At 41.7% G+C, this 15,418-nt stretch overlaps 1 long non-coding RNA gene across 1 annotated transcript; it reads left to right on the forward strand.

Moving 5' to 3' along the window:
- The first annotated feature begins 268 nt into the window (after positions 1 to 268).
- On the forward strand, positions 269 to 10,207 carry LOC140219019 (uncharacterized). Its single transcript, XR_011895305.1, has 3 exons — positions 269 to 338; positions 1,479 to 1,615; positions 6,688 to 10,207. It is a non-coding gene; the product is annotated as an uncharacterized lncRNA (long non-coding RNA).
- Positions 10,208 to 15,418: the final 5,211 nt, after the last annotated feature.

A 15,418-nucleotide genomic window follows, 5' to 3' on the forward strand; every position in this document is an offset into this window, starting at 1 on the left:
CCGCCGGCATAACGCGGAACCAACAGTTGGCAACATTCATTCGCGCTTCATTGTCCGCTTCGTCTCCGCAACGAGAGCCGCCATCCTTTCGCGCCGGCCGTGTTGTCATAGTTTTGTTTTTCTGCAAGTCCGCGCACGCAGCTCATCGGTAGCTGCACGGGTGCACGGCGTCGCATTGCGACCTGCGGCATTTTCTCGTGTTCGCGCAATCGGTGTGAAACATGTCGCATGTGAAATATTTGATAGAAGTGCCTCACGTCCAAGTCAAGCCGTACGGGTGTACGGCTGTGTGCCCCGTTCTCGGAATCGTCGACGGGTTTCCGGCATGCGGATTTCAGGTACGTGCAAATGCGTTTCGCCCTCCTATTGAGCTCCGGAGCAAAGCGTGCAATATTTCATGTGAAAGATGCAGTGCCCGTCATCATGGTGTGAATTTCGAGCGGCAAACGAGAACTGTGGCACTTAGAGCACACCGCGGCTGCTAAGTCAGCGTTGAAATTGTTTTACGTTACCGTAATATGTTGCTGTCTGTCTAATCTGCGGCTTGTGGACAGCTAGCCCATTGACTTTTGCTTGTGGCAGCGATAGGTATATAAATGGAAGCGGTAATAATTTTCGAGAGCAGACAGTTGTTTCGCGCGATGTTTGGTCGTGTTCATGGCGTTATGAAAGCTAGAAAACTAACTGGCTTGATCGTGCTTAGTTCCAACTCTAAGGGGCGTAACGTTGGCGCTGTATATGTTTGTTTTCCGTGCCGCGAGTAACACTTTCATGCTTTTGTTGCATGAGAGTGGTAGCTGCTGCATGCCGTCTGGGCAGAATACAATAAAAGCAATTTCCTCACTTTCATACGTGTGCAATGTGACGTAACAAAATTTCCAGCGTTTTATTCGGAGCGTAAATGTCCAGTATAGTTTAGTAAGAAACTCAAATTCTGTCTTAGCTTAGTAGGCGTGAAACAAGTGAAACACTCATTCCTTTTTGAATTGTTCGCCCAAGCCGCACCGCCCGCAGATGAGTCATCGGGTAATTGACAGTAGCTTCGCTACGTGAGTTGTTTTATGCGCCAATATTGCCCGGTTAAGTATCCTGTTAATTTATGCCGACGCTCGTTCATCTTGATTTTAAGCGATTACTATCCCCGAGTACCGGACGACGCCAAACTTGTTGTGAGGTGTAGCAAACGCGGGAAATTCAAAGTGGCGTGGCTGCAAGTTCCTGTTTTTACGTTTCTTGCATTCAAAGCCAACAGACACAGTATCACTGATTTATTTCCATTTCTGCTGTACTTGATCAATCTAATGTGACAACTGCATTTGCTCTTTAATGTTCTCCATTTATGTGTATTCAGCTTGGCTGCCAGAAAATGCTTGAATTTTTTTCAGTATCCAAGTGACGAAATATTTCACTTACGGCCGTGTGTGAAACACGCAAGATGACAAAACTGATAGCAAAATGATGAGATATTTCTTTTATAGCGTTTGGACTCGACTTTTGGTGAGGATGTCGATCGACCTTGGGCCTGGTGACAGCACACCCGACATGGCCAAAGTGCAGCCTATCAGTTGAGTGCCCCCGAATGGACCATCAACATCGGAAAATGAAACAGAGCCAGGTAGGGGCAATTTTTACTTTGGAACAGAATACTGACAGCTGCCTCTTTCTTTAAGAACTAAATAACATCTTTACAAACCCATCTTTTCTCTTTGTGCAGCCTACATAGAATTGTTTTTTGCTTGTTATACAGATCTTCAGAAAGCAGTTCTTCTGAACCCTTTCTGCATGCACAAATAAATAAAGAGGAGTGCACTTTCTGAAGAAATTGGTGCACTGAAATGTGCGTTCGACACACAATGAGATGCAAAATAACCAATAACATTAAAGCGGTAAAAAAAACAAGTTTGAAACATAATCTAACATCATAACCCGCCTTGGCATACGGATCTAAATATAACAGCAACAGAGGTGCATGCAGAGAAGTGTTTGTAAATGTTTGCAAGATATGTACGTTGTCTAAGAAATTGTTTTTACTTACTCGGAGCTTCTTGGTGCCGTGGCAGTGCAGTAAAAGCTCAAAATGATGCCCATGCTCCTAATAAAGCACCTTTAGATTTGAAAATTAAATTATGGGCTTTTACATTCCAAAGTCACAACCTGAAGTTTTGGGAACCTGGCCTTCTTTAATGTACACCCGAATCTAAGTGCATAAGCGTTATTGCATTTTACCCCCATTGGAGGGCAGCTGCCATGGCCTACATTGAAGTTAGGACCAGCATGACTGAGCAGCATGGCATCATAGTAAGTGGGCTATAACGCCAGGTCAAAATGAGAAATACTGCTTAGAACTACCAACTTCTTGGCTCACAAGCACTTTGCACTGAGTTAAAGGAGTATGGAGTACTGACAGCGACCACTTATGTACCAATTTCTTTTTAGGCTGACTCTGTTATTAGGGTGCGAAGCTTCAATTAGTCAAAACCAGCCTAAATTACAGAACCAGCTCAAAACACGCACCATGTATAGCTGGATTTGGACATGAAAATGGAGTCAATTCATGTCACCGAAAATGGAGGTGGCAGTCACACTATTTCATGCATTTTGCCTAAAACATAGTCAATAATAATTAATCAATTTCTAAAATATTCTTTTCAAAAAGTTTTTTTCAAGCATGAAAGGAGGAGCCAAATGGTGTTCAGGTGCACGAGTGGTTAGTTGCATGGCACTTTTCGCATGTATTCACTGGCTTCTTTCAAGCTTGAAAAAAGAACTTGTTGCACCTATTGAGCAGTAGAAAGCTGGATTGGTAATTTTTCAGGATGCTCTACAATTTTTGCACTGACACTCTTGCTTTGAATATAATATTTGAGCAGTTAAATAATCGTTAATAACTAATTACCTAATTAGGAAAAATGCAAGAATTGGTTTCACTTCCTCAAAACAATGGCAAACCACATTACCTTGGTGCTGTCCAGCTATGTGGCACTTTTACATATTTAAAGCTTGCACATGTCAGACAGACCACCTGGTAATTACAAGGCATATATAGCAGTGGCTAAGTTGTGTGAGCCAGCCATGTGTAGCGAATCATGCGAAACGGCCATGTTTCTTTGACTTAAGGGCATGATAAGATTTACATGCTCGACACCTTGTATCAGTGGGTTCTAGGCCTGTTCGTAGTTTAGCTGCTACATAAACAATATTTCTCCACGTGTAAGCTCATATGCATCTTTCAAGTATATTCCCTCATGTGTCCAAAATAAACCATACTCGCGCTTCCTTCATTATGTCTTCATCTGTTGCTGTGCTAAATTTTTAACATGCAACTGCACAAATTTTCATCTAGTTTTCATATTTCCTCGTTGTTTGGTGGCTTTATTTCTGAACAAGTTGTTTTCGTTAAACCCTGTTGCACACAGCAGTACACAGCATTTCTGCCTAGAGTGGGAATTTTTTTTTTTTAGATTGACATTAATACACCTTGCCTGGGCAATGTAAGGCATTCTACATAACACGGCCCTGCAATAATGTTTTATATTGCATTCCAGCATCATGCAAAAGCTGTTTACTTACCAGATTAGAATATGTATAAGTGTTGGAAGTAACAGAACTGGAAGAAGCCAGCAGATAATGAGGCCAAGGAAAGCATACAGGAACATGTTTTAAGTTTTTTATATGAAGTATAGAAATGATAAATTCTAAGTAAATGAAAGTGGATTAAAAGATATCCACCTGTGGGTGAGGAACGGACCCATAACCTTCACATTACGCATGTGATATACTAACCACTGTGGTACTACGGCCGTGTTCGAGCGTCGACAATCTGAGGGGCCATTGTGGACGGTTGAATGCTGCCTCGGTGGCACAGTGGTTAGTGCATCGCATGCCTAATGCAAATGCTGTAGGTTCGTTCTCCCCCCATGCCTGTTTTTACCATTTTCATTTCCCTTTATCATTTCTACATTTAAATAGAAAATTACAAATAAGTTTCCACGTGCCTTCCCTGGCATCTTCCAGCTGTGATTCAGAAAAAGTTTGACCCTCAGTATCCTTTCTTCTCATTTGGAAGAACAGGAGCTTCATTTTAAAAATAATGAGTTCACTTTGTTCAGCATCTCAATGTGGTCTCAAATCTTATCACAGCATGTGTATTACTAAGTGAAGTTTTTGTTAAGATGATGATATAGCATGGGACCTAATTAGTAGCCTTTGTGTTCAGATATATGACTAGTCTAATAAATAGGAGGATTTTAAGAAGCACTTCTAACATGGTCTGATCATGTGTGTAAAAAAACTAATCTAGCATGACTTCAGGTACAACTGTTGCCCCTGAAAAATATTTGGATCATCTGCATTGGTATTGTTTTTAGAGAGCACCAATACTGCTTTGGTTGAAGTAGCCTCGTGGAACATGAAGCATCGCTTCTTGCTGAGTCAAGGAAATATCTGCATATCTGAGGTGCATGTGTCATATGCTCGAATGCTGTTTAAAGGCTGCTAATAAGAAAATTACTTCACTTGCCTTCCAGAGATTGCTTCAGTAGTCTATGCTACTTGATCATAAACAATTTACCAGAGTGAACATTCATCACAGTTGGCTTTGCAATGTTTATGCAAAATACCGCAATTGCCTACTAGACATGTGACTGCACTAAAACTTGGAATTAATGACCAGTAGGATTTATGGGACAGCAAAACTTGTGTTTATTACTCCAGAACAAAATGCCAGGCACTTCGGTTATTTCTGCCATAGAGTTTCTTACAGTAATTACTAGAGGGAACTCTGGCGCTCCAGTCGTACCACCATGGGAATGATGGGAAGCACATGGATTTGTCTGATATTCGTGCTTGTGAATTCAGACGTTCTTGTGGCTTCATATGTTATACGCTATATAAATCTTATTGTCGTAAATTTCAGCGCAGTCTATACTCTTCGAAGTGCAGAAGACGGCACCAACATGCACAATTGCTATTAATTGCAACGATTGAGCTTGTCCAGGTGGCCAAATCGAAAGGCGCCAAGCATCTCAAGGCACTGGTATGCCCGCGATAACTTCATCAGGGCGTTGCACTCGCTTGTCGTTACATGCCTCCGTGGCTTAATGGTTTCAATATCAGACTTCTGCTCTAGAGTTCCTGTGTTTGAATCCTGTAGTCGGACGATTTTAATGTTTCTTTATTTATTACACAGTATATTGTTGAAAATGACTAGTTTACAAAGTCACAAAGCCGCTTGAAGCCAAACAGACGAAGTTTAGGCAAATCCATGTACTTCCCATAATTTCCATGCTGGTACAGCCGTTCTTGTTTGATCTCCTGTAGACACTAATGTCAGAGTTCCCTCTAGTAATTATTGTATGAAACTGATTTCTGCACCTCACTCTTGCAGAAGCGGCACCACACCTGCTGCGTAAATATGCACTACCTTTCGTCCAAGTGCAGGGAATGCTGTGAACTCGCCCTGTACAAAGCCTGCACTAAGTAAAACAAATCACAGCGTGCAGTTGCTGTCACGTTGAACTGGTGGAATGAGTATTGAAATGCAGCACCTCCTGAACTAGTTCAGGAAGTGCAGGTTAATCAAGTGGAGATTATATAGTAACAGAAGTTGAGTGATTCTGCATTACATTCACGAAATATACTTCATGATACTTTTCCATTTATTTCCTCAGTTATTAAGAATCCATTTTCCATTGTTGGACAAAACTACAGAATGCCAACATTTTTTCTAGCATTCACTGGTAGCAAACATGTCAAAACTTGTTCTAGTTTAATCCGGAATTAACCCCCTAATTAATTCCGGAAAAATGTACAAAATTTTCCAAATTTTTTACGTACTCAATTTTTCGGTGTCATTCTCATTCTAAAAATAATTACTTCATTGGTCTTTGGTTAGAAATAACAAAAATAAGAGCTGCTCTTGAGGGCAGCTTTCCCTCAATGCCGACTGTAACTCATCTTTGACAATAACAGCAGCATAACATCGGGCAGAAAGAGTGCGACTCGTCATTGGCGATATTGGTACTACCTGCAGTCACTAGTACAGCTTTGGATCAAGGGTTAAAGGTTGCGACTTCGTTGCTGCCCAATTTTAATTCTGCAGCTGTTACACTTGGGTGTATCGTGTGTATGTACGTGTGCATGCATTAAAATGACTTCACGCTAGAGCAAAGCAACTAGCGCAGAGAGGCATTAGTCATCTTTATATATTTGCTTTGTAAAGATGCGCTAAGTTTATCTTTTGCAATATAGACTTGGTGCTCTTTGGCCAAATATGACCTTGTGCTACTAAAACCTATCAATTAGCTTTTTGCAGTAGCAGGTGCTTATTCCTTTTTCGGGATTGGTGTGTGAGTTTTAATTTGTTTTTCTTGAACTGTGCATTTCCCACTCAGAGGACTGCATGTCATCTGAGGTGTTCCTTTTTCAATCAAGAATGTTGAGGTTGTGTTTGTGAAACTCGATTTCTTGCCTCAAACGAGCTTGTACAAACTGACCAAGCTGATAATTCTACCTGCTTATATATGAAATATGTTGCGGTTATGAACCCTCATAATGAATGACACATAGTATAAAAATTTTATCTATTAAAACAATTTAATGAAATTTTTCATCTTTTTCGCGTTCGTGTTCACTTCTCTACTCTCGTGTCCTGTCTGCATGCCTCACCTCTTTTTTACCACAATGCAGGGGGAAAAGGTTCCGGTAACACCATGCATTCAGTATGGTGGCCCAGACGTGTATGCAAGCAATCTCCTTCATGTGGACCAAGAACTACTCTGCAGTGTCTCGCAGACTTCCATGCGAAGTCCTCAACATTCTCGTCTCAGTGGAATGGCTGCTCATCTATCTGCGTGTCCATCACCAAGACGGCCAGTTGTAAAGCTCCTGTACCCGTTTAAGAAAGCTTAATGATTTTTTTATTTAGTTTTCACAGTTGGCCGTAGAATCTTAAAATTTTTGATGCTTATAACATTTTTACCTGGCACAAAGTGGTGCAATAACTTTAAACCAGTGTAATGTATTTAAGTGATGCTCACTCTAATGCCTATCTGGTTTTGTTAGTGTTTAAGAAATTTGTATGTCTGATGAGGTAACAGCATTTGAATTTGTCATCGTGGCTCGTTTCAATGAGCTGCTAGGAAAAAAGTCGCAAAACTTATCACACGCCAGTTGTAGCATTTTTGTTTTCATGACTATAGTATACACGTTTCAAAAGATGGAAAGTGGGGAAAAAAACCTGAAGAACATAATCATCCTAGGATTGTCATGTCCTTACAACTCTGCAATGATAATGCCTCATACATCTTGGGAGCACATTGGTCACAATGCCTACAGGTATACTTGATAAGAGAATAGCTTGCACCCAGATTTGCCACACAGTTGATGGCTGATAGCTTTTGTTTGTCGTCTTCATGTTACTACTCTGTATTCAATATTCATTTAGATGTAAAGGACACTAGAGGCACTGAAGTGCCAAATGGCACTTGCATTTCAGGGGACAAAGTGCCCAGCATGCCTGTCACAAAACGTGTTCTAGGGGCTACCTTGCCTCTATAGGTAAATGGATACCAGATGCTCTGTGTACAGTGTAATCGGTGTACTTGTCTGGAGTGCTTGATAGATGTGCTACGGGCTGTACTGGCACTGTCTGAAGATAATGCATGGTTCTAGAAAGCCTGCAGCTGAGCATCTGCCACCATACTGAAGGAACTGTCCTAATTTTGTTGATGTTGAAATGTAGGAGCTGCAATGAATAGTTGTGAATGTGGCAGTGCTGCCAAACTTAAGCACAAATTACACACCTCGACTCACACAATGCACTCTGAAAGTTTTGCTACGTGGTATCTGTGTTTGCTGCCTGACCTTATGGCACCTTTACGAGCAATCGCAGGTGATTGCAGCTGCTGAGGCTTTATCAACTGGCAAGTTGAAAGAATGCTGTGCCACCAGTGTGGCTGCACATTCCGAGATGCAAGCTATCTTGAACCAGGTGTTCGGTAGACAGTACCTGTGCAGCCAAAACATGGTGTTTGAGCCCTATAGGCAACTACGTTCACAACTGCCCACAAGTGTGCTGTCGGAACAGAAAGTTGAGAACAAGCAGCATTTTTACCAGGGTTCAAACATTAGTGCAAGTCATTCTTTCACCAAGGCTGGTAATCATGCATATGTAATGAGAACAGGGCATTTGTTACACACAAGGGGTCATGTGTCAAGCTTAATTAGATCAGTAATCTATGAGATGGAATTATAAAAAGTGTACCTTTCGTTCCTCAGTGGTCTCTTGGAGAGATGACCATTTCCGGCAGTTTAGTTTTGCCTTCTTATGTCTAGATTTGGTGTGCATATTGCAACTATAACTAACAGTCAGTGCTCTGTCCTGCCCAGTTTTTATGCTGCTCTTGTGATATTTGCAATATTTTGCAGTTTAGCTGCAAAATATTGTCTATAGTATTATATATTGTCTATGCAAGTATATGTCTTTACTATTACTAGTTTTCATGTTCAACTTTTGTGCAGTGCTCACTAGTTATTACTAGCCATGTTTCGTTCACACATGCTCTTGGATTGTTGCGCGAAGTGACACGGACACAGACTACAAGCAGACAGGACGAGCGCTAACTCTCAACTAAATATTTCTTGAAACGAAGAACATATATATATATATATATATATATATATATATATATATATATATATAAAGTGATTGCAGAAAACCGCAGCATAAGAACATGACAAGGTATGAAGAAATCAGTTAAGCATATCAGGAAGTAGGGAAGTCAAAAAAGGAAACAACAAAAAGACACTACTTCAGATTAACACACATGTTGTGAAGATACTGAAATTCGCATTCTAACAGACAAAGATGCATGGCTAATGCAAGTCTCTCCTAATCTTTTAATGTGGAATGCCTTGATTATTTCCCGTGTGGTTTGACATTTGTCTCGAAAGAATTTTTGTGTCTTCAAACAAAGGTTTACAACCGCAGTTGAAACAATGTGATGCTAGATGTGAAGCATAAGGGTTGTAAAGCGAATGTTTGTTTTCTTTTAGTCTAATATTAATGCACCTGCCACTCTGTACAATGTAAGTCTTCCCGCACTTGAGAGGATACTGATAAACTATACCAGTGTTACAAGGCACAAAAAGGGACACATGTCTAACGCCGCAATTATCTTTTCTGTTTTGCCACCCTGTTCAAGTTTCCTATTTATCATAGGCACATGATAGACAACTTGCGGGGCCGAGAAAACTTTATCCACATCATATGTATTGGCCACGTTCCATAAACCATCTGATAATCTATGTATATAGGGCACCACAGCAAACCTTCTTTTTCTGTTTTTCTTGTTTCTTAGCCTGGCCTTTTACCCATTTTAAAAGCTTTTTGCAGGTTAGTGATAATAAATGCACAGGATAACTAGCCTTTTCGAGCCTATTTGTTGTGAAAAACTGTTTCATATTGTGTGGACATGACTAGCTTACTCAGCTCTTAAGTTTGCCATTACTAATGTCCACACAATATGAAACAAAGTTTTTCACAACAAATAGATAGAGAGGCATTCGACATTAAAAGATTGGGAGAGACTTACATTAGCCATGCATCTTTGTCTCTGTTAGGATGCGAATTTCAGTATCTTCAGAACACGTGTGTTAATCTGAAGTAGTCTTTTTGTTGTTTCCTTTTTTACTTCCTTACTTCCTGATATGTTTAACTGATGTCTTCATACCTTGTCATGTTCTTACGCTGCGGTTTTTTGCAGTCACCTATATATATATGTTCTTCGTTTCAATAAAAATTTAGTTGAGAGTTAGCGCTCATCCTGGTCTGCTTCTAGTGTGTGTACGTGTCACTTCGCGCTACAATCCAAGATCATGTTACTGTACCAACTCGCCCAACTTTCTATCCTTGTATTAACATAGACACACTCAGACTTGTTCTTACTTATGTGACCGGTTATTTTTGTACTTTATAGTAAGATGCAGTGCTTTTCGAATGAAAACATGTGATAGTTCGTAGTGAGATTATTTAAAAAGAACTTTTCTGCTTACAATTTATTTGAACAAGCCTGTGCCATTATTCGGTGCTTATGTCTTTGTATTGGTATGGTTTTACTCCTTATCTTTCTTTTTACTTTTAAAATGTGCAAACATTATTATGTAAGCATTTCTCTTTAATGAAATAATAAATACTTTTCTTATGACATTTCGTCACAAATTTTACAATGATTTTGTTCAATTAGGTAAGCTTAGACTAGCTGATTGTTATTCTGATAGCTTAACTTACTATGCCTGTGGGATATTCAATGCAAGCACATGGTGAAAAATAAACTAAATTGTTGGGTATAAGCAGGTCACTGGCAGTAAATGGAGCATACATATATTTCAGGAAATAGTGCATGCTTATATATTGAACAGCATGCACAGCTACACATGCTGTTTTGTTCGTAAATGCTGAAACAATATTCGAAGTGGAAGCGCTTTGTTGCACTCTGTTCTTTGGCTTTCACTGCTACCTTTAAGTCATATATGTGAAAGTACTAGTAGAAGCATCCCGTGGAGATAAATGACAACTTTGATGAATAGAGGTATAAAATGTGTGCTTAAAACGGCAAAAAACTGCTTCACAGGCAAACGTATGCTTCTGTAGTACTGCACTTGTTACCGTCGCCAATCCATGCATTGCTTGCGCTCTATTGCATTCAATATGAGCTACGACAACGAGCTGTGGTGTCTTTCCCTCCTGGTCGAGGTGGTGTTGCGAAAATTTTTGACCAAGTGGAGGTTTTTAATTATTTCTGAAATGCATGCAACCATGCTTTTGGCTGTGTGCTGTTTCCACGGAGTGATAAGTACTGGCGCACCAAGGTGCGGGAGATCCTGTGTCCTTTGTGCAGCGCGCGTTGTTATTGCGCTCTGCATCCTGTCGGCAGTGTACTAGCACTGCAGAGGAAGATTACGAAAAGCATAGGATGTGTGCATTTCTGCGATCATGAAACTTAAATTTTTTGCCTGAAAGGGTCGCACGTTATGCTACCACATGACGGACCAGAAGCGCAATATGACGACGCCTCACAGATTCTGGCTCATACTGAACAAGGTAGTACCATAGCTAAGGCTAGGCAGCATTCACAACAGCTAGTCTGCCCATTAACTACATGGCTGTAGTGAACGCTAAAATACTTGCAGGGATAACACCCTTTCGGAAGGGTGTTGTCCATGCTACACCCATATTGAAAGGGTGGTGTCTGTGTTACACCCCATATAGAAAGGGTGTCGTTTGTTTTACACCCATAGGCAAGGTGACGTCATATTAACACCCCTTCTTTTGTGGGGTGTTAATTTGCATCCCTTTGCTTGGGGTGTAGCAATACACCCAAAAAGGGTGTCACCCATGGGACAAGTCATTTACACCCTTAAGGGTGTTAAAATTTTTAGAGTGCACGAAGAAGGGGCGAAAAGAGACAAAAAAGATGTTGAAAAAAAAACTCACGAGCGTCTTCTTTCCCCCTGCCATTTGGTTCTTCACAGTGCAATACAAATCGTCGCGGCGAAGCCATCGCTTGACGCTAGCTGGCCGACTTCATGCCCCGAGGTACCTGAAGAGGATGCCACCAGTGAACTTCGTTCTCAGCGCTCTCATTTGACTATGCTGAATCCCAACGCAGTGAGGGGAAGCGCGCGAAAAGGGGCGCCATATCAAGCACCTACCGTTGCGCGAGAAAGCGTGCAAGCGGGATTTGCACTAGCAATTCATATTAGGCGAGGCTTTACACCTCGCGACTAAGCGGCTGATTCATTCCTCTCGCAGAGCACGGAAGTGTGAAAAAAAAGGTGTCGGCAAGAAATCTGCGTGCCGCGACGTCACGCGATGTGTAGCAGGATGGCGACCATTCTCTGTTATTCTGCTTTCTGGTTTCGTTGGTGTGCCTTTATTGCGAGAAGTAATTTATTGACTCTGAGACAAAAACAAAAGCAAAAAGAAAAGTTTACTTCTCAGCGTGTTATTGATCACCCCGAAGAATTTCAGTTGCGACATTCTTAGGCACAAGAAGGTGTATTTTGGTGAGTTACATCCTTTTAGAGGAAGCACTTCACACATAACTTATATGACCCCAGAGAAAGCGCGCCACTCCTTAATTCCCCGCCGCTCGCTCTATCCGGCCCATCGTGAGGTGGCACGCGAGTGAGTCTCGAAAACAGAATGCAAATAAAATGCTGACACTACGGAATGTATTCATTTTGTCTTTTCGAGTCGAGAAGAATGCGCTTCACAAATGAGCAAGGCGCAAATACGGTGCTTGCCTTGGAAACGGCGGGCGGGAGATGCAGAACGGCCTCAATCTTTTACCCGCCTTAGCACCGTGGAGGGAGACCAACTGCATCCACTGTAATGAAGACTTACCAGACGCTAAGGCCGACGGTGACGTTTAAGAAGACAAGGCACAGGACTTCTACTATGGGTGAAGACATCTTGGCGTTCACGGTTGCTGACCTCTCGTTAGCGTTCGTAACGTGAGTGCTGACGTACTGGTGTCAAAATTAACTCTCTGGAGGATCACGAAGAAGGCGACGCTTCATCCGTATCATTTCAACTCTACGATAAGTTTGAGGAGAATCATTTCCAAATTCAACTGGACTTCAGCAACCGGAATTTGATCAAGTACGACGACGAGCCAGCCTTCCTCAACAGCGTTCTGTGGACAGACGAAGCAAACATTTCTATAGAGGCACAGGTCAATCTCTATAACGCCCATTATTGGAGCGAGGAGAACCCGCACTGCTTGGCACAATCCCACCGCCAGTACCAGTGGTCATTTAATATGAGGTGCGGAATTTATGATAGCAGAAATATTGGTGCCGTCTTTTACGACCACTCGATGAACGCACAGCACTGCTTCGAGGGGCCCCCTTATGCAATTGCATGTATTTAGGTGCAATGCCTTATCGTGTCATGTACTTCCTGACAAATGCCGGACCTCTGCCGAAACGTAGGAAATTAAGCATCGTTTGTTTCGTACGTGCGTCCTAAATCTATACGAGCCAGTTGAACTACCGGATAACGGCGGACTCGCACTTTACACACACACACAAACACACACACACACAGATATATACATATGTATATATATATATATGTGCGTGTGTGTGTGTTTGTGCGTGTCAATATCATCATCAGCCTGGCTACGCCCACTGCAGGGCAAAGGCCTCTCCCATACTTCTCCAACTACCAGGGTCATGTGCTAATTGTGGCCATGTTATCCCTGCAAACTTCTTAATCCCATCCGCCCACCGAACTTTGTGTCGCCCCCTGCTACGCCTCCTTTCCCTTGGAATCCAGTTCGTAATCCTTAATGACCATCGGTTATCTTCCATCCTTATTACATGCCCTGCCCATTCCATTTCTTTTCCTTCCTTTCAACTATGATGTCATTAACTCGCGTTTGTTCCTTCGCCCAATCTGCTCTTTTCTTATCCCTTAACGTTACACCCATCATTCTTCTTTCCATAGCGCGTTACATCGTCCTCAATTTAAGTAGAACCCTTTTCGTAAGCCTCCAGGTTTCTGCCCCGTAGGTGAGTACTGGTAAAACACAACTGTTATACACTTTCCTCTTGAGGGATAGTGGCAACCTGCTGTGCATGATTTATATATATATATATATATATATATATATATATATCATGCACAGCTGTGCGCGTCTGGGGTCCATCCACAGCTAACGCAACAAAGTAAACCTCTCAAGGAAACTGAATACACCCTCCTGAAAAACACTGGTCCACCGGCCCCGAAGCTTCGAGTAAAGCAACGTTTAAATGAACCGTGCTTTGTATATTGCTTGTAACAATTTATTAATTGATCTAGAGCAGGCCTATTTCATGAATGAAAAGACGATGAGAACTACGTTGCTATACATGGCGCGGGCTGTTCATTCCGGGCGTATTTCTACGTAACAATGTACAAATCCTATACTTTCCTTTCATAAGTGTAATGAATATTCTTTTCTTTTCAATCACAGTGCATTTCCTCAGCTTTCAGGAATAAAAAATCCGCTCGGTTCGCTGTTAACGCTCAGCCGTTGTAAGGCTCTCCCTATAGGCAGGAAAACACGGTACACACAAAATGCGACGCATCATAAACGGGATTGAGGCACCGATCCCACAAACTCCCTCCCGGCACCCGTCGCATCCCCCCCCCCCATCCCCTTCCTCCCCGCATTCGGAGAGTTGTCGTTTCCGGCTGCACATTTTTCTGTTCGTGTTGCCTCTCTTGAAGTGGTGCCCTCCCGTTTGCTGTTCCACTCCGTGTTATTCGGGACGCTGTTGACAGTTTCTTTTTTTTGTTCTCATTTTGTGGTTGGGTCTTATTCTTTGTTGTACGGGGAATCCCGCGCGCACTAGGTGACGCCCTTAATTGCTTTCCCGCGTGAGACATGATTTTCGGCTTTTTATGTAACGACATCACGTCAAAGTCGTGTGTGACGTCCATTTTAGTGCTTTGCACGCGTTGTTTTTAGGTGTGCCTTGTCTCTCTACAGAAATAGCGCCTGCTGGACATTTACCACCGCCACTTTGCAAGGAGCGCTTAATACGTCTAAGGGAAGTTGTACATCACCTTATCACAAGTGCATAACAGATGAGAAGAAATAAAGACACGATATACATGATTAATTAAAGCAATTAAAACGAGCGGGGAAGGGATTTGATTTATACAGCATGCTTCTTTAAGCGACGCTAAAGAAAAATACAAACAAAGCTAAAACTCGTGAATTATTCTTTCCAATCTTTAGTTTCTTTCACTCATCGGTAAAAGACTGAGTAGAAGCGAAAATAAAAGGAAAGCTACGACTTCCTTTTTGTTTATCTCATGTGAAGTCCCCAATACCCATACTCTCTTTATTGCTATTTAAAAGTAAAGTCGTCCGTAATACAAGGAGTTCATAATCGTAAACAATCTTCATTCCGGTAGGCATGTCAATAACAGCCATTTTTAAGCAGTGTCATTCCCTTACGCTTGTCATTTTGGGTTGAAACGAGAGTCGTTACGAATTTCACTAGCCGTAATCAAATTATGATAAAAATTATGCAAGGCAGGACATTGTCATATTAAAATGTTTATCTTGAGAGAGTGATGGACAAAGTTTCTTTATGAATAACGCTTTTCTCCTGGTGCTATTTTTGAAGTCAAGGAGTCAACGTTCATTAAACGCCGTAGAAAATTGTGCACACAAAAACAAAAGTACAAGGAGCCCGACGCATTTGCGGTTAAGATCGCCGCCTTCTCTCTTTCTTTCCTCCTTTTCCTGAAGCTACGCCTTGATCACATAAATTTCAGGGTTGTAAATTTGCACCCCACTATTGCACATCTGACCTCTGAACTGTTCTTTTAGAAGAATTCTATGTCTCATCCTCTCTC

This window comes from Dermacentor andersoni, chromosome 6 (assembly GCF_023375885.2).
Source record: "Dermacentor andersoni chromosome 6, qqDerAnde1_hic_scaffold, whole genome shotgun sequence".
In the NCBI taxonomy this organism is placed as follows: domain Eukaryota; kingdom Metazoa; phylum Arthropoda; class Arachnida; order Ixodida; family Ixodidae; genus Dermacentor; species Dermacentor andersoni.